Here is an 8,661-nt window from a genome sequence, read left to right as displayed (position 1 = left end):
ATGAGTGAGCTTGTTTTATCCACGACCTCTTCCAAGGCACTTGGAGATTGATTCGTCGGAAGAGTAGAGGTTACGATATGTGGCGATTTCTAGCGAGACGTTTAAGTGAATAAAAACGATGTACTTATGATCAGATATGGACGGTTGGAGTTCGTTTTGTACGAACCAGGTTTCCAACTCATGCGTAGTACAGAGAGTTAGAGCAGAGAGTTACATCTAACACCTCTTCTCTGCCAGCTCGTACAAGTGTTGGGCAGTTGCCCGCATTAAGAATGTGCAGATTTGTACTACTCAAGTATACCATTAATTCGGGGCTTCTTAAATTGATATCTGAGCTTATGCGGTGGGCATCAGAAGAAGACTAGTTGAAAAATAGAGAAGCAAAGAGAAGAAAAGTTCCAGAAATTTTTAAATGAAGTTGCAACGGTGTGACTAAGAAAGCAGTCAGCGAATCATTTGAAAAGACCGGGTTTTACCCTAGAAAACCTCCAGAACGTGCTAGACCGTCGTAGTTTCGCGGCCATAATAAAAAGCGTGATATAGTTAACCGCCATCGCAGTCAACGCCAACGCCATTACCATCGGCATTTTTCAAGGTGCCTGGATTCGTTACCACATCAAGGACAGCACAGTAGAGTTACCGAAGTCCTTCTGCATGCAACGAGACCACAGACTAACAGACATAACACTCGAAAACAATGCTTCGCCCGCCTTAACTGTCATTTTAAATATATTTGTAGTTGGGACTGTGGCCACATTTGAAATAATGGCGCCACTGACATATAAACAGCATATGGGGGATAGATCACTATGAAACATTGTTCCCAAACCTGAGGGGTAACAGTAGATACAGAACACTAGATTAGGATTGTCGCTGGTGTTCTCATTGTTTTCGCCTCGGAATATGTTTGTTTTGCTTCCGGTATATATCTGTCAAAGTATCGAAAGTCTCTCTAGTAAAAGTCTTTGGTGTTCTGTATCTACTGGGGTAACCCATCAACAAATTAGTGTTTGGGACTGCGAATAAAAGGTGGAGCTAAAAGATAGAAATCAGCTCTAGTGCTAAATCCTATTTCTGTTTTCAAATTAGTTGAATTTAACAACAAATTCCTAAAAATAACAAGCGATTTAGTTAAAATTCAGCTTTTATTTTTCTAATTAAGTTTTTGTTTTTAAGAGAAGGTTTTAGTTAAATAAAATCCAGAACACAATCCAGCAAAACAAAAACTAAAAATAAAATTTGCATTTTCATCTTTGTTTGCGGTTGAATTTAGGAATGAAAACAGCATTCTCAACCAAATAGATAAAGAATGCAATTTTGTTATTTCGGGGCTGTGTATATATGCTGTGAAAATTCAGCACGGCGAATAACAAAAACCTTTACTGAATTTTATAACCAGAAACATTATAATTATTGAAAACAGAACAGTTTTTGCTCACGTCAAATTCACTTGAGCGAAAAAAATAAATGGTTAGTAGGGGAGACTGAGGAGACTTGATCTCTTTTTTTATTTTTCAATCCTACTCCGTGGAATGATACAAAAACTCAGTTATTTTTTGTAGTTTTGCCTTTCTCATATAGAAAGGTTATGCAATCACTCTGAAAAACGTCAACCTAATCCCGGCCCGGAGGGCCGAGTGTCATATCCCATTCGACTCAGTTCGTCGAGATCGGAAAAAAATCTGTATGTGTGTGTGTGTATGTATGTATGTGTGTGTATGTGTGTGTGTATGTATGTGCGTATGTGTCAAATAATGTCACTCATTTTTCTCAGAGATGGCTGGACCGATTTGCCCAAACTTAGTCTCAAATGAAAGGTGCAACCTTCCCATCGGCTGCTATTGAATTTTGGATCGATCGGAATTCTGGTTCCGGAATTACGGGTTTCAGAGTGCGGCCACACAGAAATTTCTCATATAAACTATAGGAAAAATTGAAAATAGAATTTTTATTTTTGATGTTAAATGTGTTCAAGGTGCATGAAACGTCGAGATTTGATGCAAACTCGAAAAAAAATTTGACGACGATTCACTTTTTTGGATTTTGGCACATTTTTGCCTTTCTCATATAGAAAGGTTATGCAATCACTCTGAAAAACGTCAACCTAATCCCTAATTTTTTTTTCGACTCGCATAGGGTTTCTGGATTTTAACAGTGGCGTAGTTGATGGGTTACGGAGAGGGGTTACACCTCCCTCTACTGTTCGCTCCCCTCCTTTAAAAATCTCCTTAAATCACCCCTCAGGCCACCACCCCATCCAGCCCTCATACCCCTCCCTTTCAACCCCATCATCTTTAAACCACCACTATATCACAAAGCATACCAATTTAAGCTGGGGAGTCGTTCGTTCATGGGACTTTCGTCCTCTTCACATACCCACCCCCGCATGACAAAATGAGTTAGCAAGCAGATAACATTGATCTAATGCTGATTAGGCTAATGGAGTATGATATTTTTTTGTTTCAAGTGTTTCACCGTCGACTCGTAGCTCATCAAGTTCGTGGCTGGCATGCCATTGTGTATAAGTGCAATGTGTACTAAGAATGTAATGGATATTTCCACGATTATGTTGAACATAAAAAGCCTCCGTGCCATAGTTTAGAGAAATGAGAAAGGCACAATTGCACCGCTAGGTGGATTAAAACAGGTTTTATATTGTTTCTAGGGTTGACATATAATCATAAAAAAATTACATGGAAATATTATACTGGACATGAGCTATGAGCATTTTTGGAAAACAACAAAAAACTGGAAAATTCTTTGATTAGTGGAGACTCGATCCCTAATTTAGGGACACTTGATTATTTTTTGAAAACGTGTTTAAAAGAGCATGTAGGGTAATAAGCCTATTTTTACCCTTTTTCTATTATCATCCTACCCATCTGAAGCCTTTGGTTAGAGCAGCGTCTGCCATCTTTGCTCAACGCATTGGCTCAAATGGTATTGCGATAATTGGGGTACTCGATTAGAGTTTTAGCTGCGCTCAAACAGAAGATTTTCACCATTCTCAAGACAATTTTGTTATTATATTGGCTCTTAATAAGAGCCGAATGACCTTAAGGCTAAAACCTCTATAATCGAAATAAAAAATGACGCCTAATAACAAAGCAAAGAAGCTGAAATGGTCGGTGTTAAGTCAGACCGGACCAAGTCGCAAAACATCATAAAATGAGTTAATGATAGCACTGGATAAAGAATTTCTTCTTCTACATTCCACTTTTACCGAATTTGAAATATGAAGCAATAAACAAGAATTATGGCAAAAATTATTTTCCATTTATAATGTAAAGGATGCTGCGATTCAAACTTTAAACGCGTTTTTCTCGAAATCAATGCACTGTCACTTAGTCCGGTCTGACCTAACACCGACCAAATAAGAAAATTACTAATGAAATAATGTGGTACCCTCCCTAATAGGACAAAAATAAGTACCTAACCCCATTCAATGTTATAAATGTATTGTGGTATTGATTAAATTGTTGTGATTACATATTACTACTTTTGTTGCTACATATTACGCATCTCTCACAAGATTTTTTTTTACGAACTCCCCAAATCTCTGTGCAATTATTTGAAAGCTGTCGTTATTATGGTTGAGGAACGCCAATTGTGGGATGCATGGTTGCTACGTATACTGTAGTAAACAATTACAGTTAAGTTTCTGTACGATGAAGCGTTCATTTTTGACAGTATTTTTTTGTTATTTTATGGCAACAATGACTGCAATTGTTCTGGTGTGAATTTCGTTATTTTCAGTGGTGTGTATGAAACATGGCGAAGGGGATCAAATCTCCACGAATTTGAAGGGATCAAGTGAACCCATAGCATCTATTTCAGCAAACTTTAGTACAAGTATAGTTGAACAAAAAAATCAGCTCAATCATAACGTATTCATATAATTGACATTCTCCTGTAATTCTGTATGCAAAAGTATAGTATGTAGTGGGTGACTTTATCAATTGTATAAAAGTTTGAAAATTTAGAAAATAAATCTTTTTCAGTTCTTCTGAGATTTTTTTCTTTGAATCGGTAAAAATTAACACATGTAACATTTACTTTTTTGTGTTAAAGAAACTTATGTTTAGATAAAGCTGCGCAACTTTCTAGTATATTCGATTAATGTATTCTGATCCGCCTTTGAGTTACAATGATGGGATCAAGTCTCCCCGGGGATCAAGTCTCCTCAGTCTCCCCTAATTGGTGTTGTGGCAGATTTGTGCACGAAATATTTTGTTGTTTAGTTTTAATTCAAAAGGATTATTGTCAATAAGTAGTGCACAGATAAAATGAGAAGTTAATGTTGCATGAAATTGTCCACGAAAAGTGTAGTATTTTGGTTGAAAATGGTTGTAAGTTTTTATTTTTCTCTTATATTCTGGACTGGTGGAGTGAAATTGTGGCAATGTATGTATTGTCAAGAAAGAAGACTTAATGTCAGTGAAACAATTATAGTATCATCGCATAATGTATTTAGCATGTTTACGTCCGTTTAGTTCCCTACGTATAAGATATGTCAGAGGTGGATGTTAAGCGCCATTTTGAAATCCAAGATGGTGACTCCCGGTTAATCAAAAATTTTTGCAACACAATCAGTATAGGAATTTTAAAAAATGACTGACGAATGAGTGTCGATGGTTGATTTTTAACGTCATTTCACAATTAAAAATGTCGTCTTTCGGTTTAACGAAGTTCGGAAAAACCTAATCATTAAGGTTATTCTAGGAATGGTTCGGATGAGTTGTTTCCAGAGACAGATGTTTTACGCCATTCTAAAATCCAAGTTGGCAACTTTACACGCAGAAAAATTAAACATATTTAAACCAAAAATATGTGTTATTGAATCCTATCATTTATTGTTTATCACTTCAAGTAACAAACTTATTGGTCTGAAAATATTTTTTTATCGCAACAACAATAAAATTTGGTTTTCAATAAAATCATTTTTAATTTCAGTAATTTTGTTTTAATTTCAATAAAATATTTATTAAAAAATGGAATAATATATTTTTTTAAACAAATAAATTTTATTGAAATCAAAATAAATAAATTTACTGTCTCCCGACCAATAATTTTATTATTGAATTTAATCCATATTTTTATTGAACCTACAAATACTACCTATAATCTAATCACAGTTTTTTCGAAATGGAGATGACGAATAGGTATTAGAGGTCGATGTTGTTTGGGGTTTTATGTGATTAATCCAGAAATTATGACAGATTCAAATAAGGAATATTTGTTAAAGTTAATGGTTTACGTTTTTAGATCCCATTTACGGGAATATATTCCTAACAAGAAATTGTTATAAGCCAAGGTTAGGAACCAAGGAAAAATTTTCGCAAATATTCAATCCTATTCGAAAACAACTATACTGAATGAGTTACAGAATTATATTCATCTTGATTGGGTTAACCCTTTGCGACGCGAGTTTTTTTCATTGTTAATACTGTTATTTTTAGCTTTATATAGGTTTTAGGGGTCACTGATTCTGATTCTGACGTCAAAAATGTAAAATTCGAAATGCGGATCCAGAATAACGACTATGCGACCCAAAAAACCGTGAATCGAGTTTTATACTGACGGTAACAAAATTTGCCAAATTCGTAAAAATGGTTGCCATTTTGTAGGCGCCATTTTGAATTTTCGAATTCTGGCACCAGAATCGTAATCAGGGACCCCAAAAACTCTCGTTAATCGAGTTTTATGCGCATTTTTTTTTCGAAAAAACTGACCTACGAAAAATTCTGCAAAAAATATATTATTTTGTTCAATGTTTGAGATACTTTCAAAAAAAAAACGTTTGAGTCTCTAGGACTTTTAGTTCAAACACAGCCGAATTTGTTGTAAAAAACGAGATTTTCGAGTTTTAATTGTTTATAACTAATAAGTAATTAACAAATTCACATATTTTTTGTGCTAGTTATACGCCTTACATCTCTATGACTTGATTAAAGGAAGAAATCATTTTTAGATATCAACGCCAACTAGAAATCAAATGAAAACTTAGGAGAAGTAAGTGGGACGTGTACGCCCTTCGGGTCGCAATGTTTGAGGGGGTGGGGGGTGCAAAGGTTTCAGCATTAAAAAAAACACTTTTTTGAGATTTGTTTTAAAACTTAGCGTCAAGCGAATTGATTGAAACTTTTTTTACATCACAGTGAATTATTTCAAAAACATGTTATAATTTTTCTATGCAAAAATATCGACAAACGACTCGGTGACGAAGCTTTTTGTAGAACGCCTCTGGAAAAACATAATTTGCGGTGTTACCTGCCATTCAAAAACTACTCAACTGATTTCTTTCAAACTTTGCATAAACATTCTATTTAAAAATACCTAACTCCTACGTAAAGTTTTCAAGATAAATTTTCAATTAGGGTTTTTTACTCATTTAATTTTTTTTTCGTTTCGCGAAAAATTCCGTCTTTTTATTAGTAAACACCCCTTTAATCGAAAAATTATCTCAAAAACTCAACATAGGAGTTAGATATTTTTTACATAGAATGTGTATGCAAAGTTTGAAATAAATCGGTTGAGTAGTTTTTGAATGGCAGTTAACACCGCAAATCATGTTTTTCCAGAGACAAAAAGCTTCGTTACCGAGTTGCTTGTCGATAGTTTTGCCTAGAAAAATTACAGCATGTTATTGAAAAAATACACTATAATGTACAAAAGTTTTGATCAATTCGCTACACACAAAGTTCTAAAAAAAATCGCAAAAAAGTGTTTTTTACGCTGAAACCTATACCCAGCAACCCCCCCCCCCTTAAAGAAAATTTCGTTAAACCGGAAGTCGCCATTTTGATTTTAAAAATGGTGCTAAACATTGTCCTCCGACACCCTCTTCAAAACCATTTCGAAAATACCCATATTGATTGTATTCTAAAGGACTTCAACTGAATCAAATTAATTATTTATTTATATTTAACAATTTACGTCCATCTGACAATGAGTCTTAATGAACTAAATTCCAAATAATTAACCGAAAGTGATAACAAACGATTTCTAAACTGTGCAGAACTAATGACGAAGTCGAAGTTGTCGGTAAAATCGTTGAAGCGACGGACCATTGCTAGTATCGGGCTGTTGGCAGCATAGTTAGTGTTACGCATTTCAGTCTGCAGCAGTGTTCGAGGACGAAGGACACGGGTTGGTGCGTAGAGGTTAATTTGTGATAGGAGATCGGGAACATCATATTCGGCGAGAAGAAGCTTAGATACGAAAGTAGCTTGCGACGCGTGTCTACGATCTTCTAAAGTGTGCAGTCCTAGTAATCGACAACGGTCTTCGTATGGCGGCAAGTTCAGCGGATCCTTCCAATGCAATTGACGTAACGCATATCTTATGAATCTGCGCTGGACGGCTTCAATTCTTTGGCTCTAAGTTGCATGGTAGGGGCAGCAGACGACGTTTGCGAATTCCAACTGTGAGCGCACCAGCGAAGAATACAACGCATTGAAGCACAAAGGGTCCCGGAATTCGTTGGATATTTTGAACATAAAACCTAGTAGACGATTAGCTTTGTCAATGATCGCTGAGAAGTGATGGGTGTACGTTAGTCTTTCATCAAGGATGACGCCCAAATCTTTAACATGATCAACGCGTTGCAGCTGAGTTCCAGCGATGTTGTAGTTAAAATTAAACATGTTCCTCGTTCGATGGAAGCTGATAACAAAGCATTTAGCAACACTAAGAACCATCATGTTTCTTTTACACCAACTATAAAAGGTATCAAAGAGATACTGTAGCTCACGGCAATCGGCTTCTTTCCTTATAATTAGAAATATTTTCAAGTCATCGGCGAAGAACAGTTTTCCTCCACGCATTAAGACGAAAGCCACATCATTCACGAACAGTGAAAACAGTAGCGGACCAAGTGTGCTACCTTGAGGAACTCCAGAATGGTTGGAAAAGGACTCAGATTCATTGTCACCAATTTGAACAACGACTTTACGGTGAACAAGGTATGATCGAAGCCAACGGCAGAATCGGGCAGTGCATCCAAGTTTATCAAGCTTCGTTAGCAGTATCTCATGGTTAACAGTGTCGAAAGCAGCCTTAAGATCTGTGTAGATCGTGTCCACCTGCAGTTGTTTGGACATTTGTTCCGTACAAAAGGATGTGAAGGAGACCAGGTTCGTCTCCACTGATCGACCGGGAAAGAATCCGTGCTGACAAGTGCTTATGTAATGTTTACTAGCAGAGAACAGCACCTCGTTGACAAGTGGTTCGAAAATTTTTGACTCGACTCTCAGCGAAGTGATTCCCCGGTAGTTCTCGATGTTGCCTTTGTCACCTTTCTTGTGTACCGGAAACATGACTGAACACTTCCAATCATCGGGGAATTTTTGCTGCTGAAATGACATATTGAAAAGGTGCGTCAGTGGAATCGCTAAAATATCCGAACATTTTTTCAGAACAGCTGAAGGCATTGCACTTGGTCCTGGAGCACACGACGATTTCGTTTTTTGTATTGCAGAGAGAACCGATTGTTCTGAAATGGTGAATACATCCATATCCACCGCACTAACGGGAACATCACGGGACGCGTTTTCGAGCTCGATGGCAGTTGGCGCATCAGTAGTGAAGACACTCGAGAAGTAACTGGCAAATAGAGAACACTTTGTCGCCGTCGTAGTCGCTACTTCGCCATTGTAAACC

Source organism: Topomyia yanbarensis, chromosome 3, assembly GCF_030247195.1.
Source record: "Topomyia yanbarensis strain Yona2022 chromosome 3, ASM3024719v1, whole genome shotgun sequence".
In the NCBI taxonomy this organism is placed as follows: domain Eukaryota; kingdom Metazoa; phylum Arthropoda; class Insecta; order Diptera; family Culicidae; genus Topomyia; species Topomyia yanbarensis.
This window is presented reverse-complemented; position numbering follows the sequence as displayed.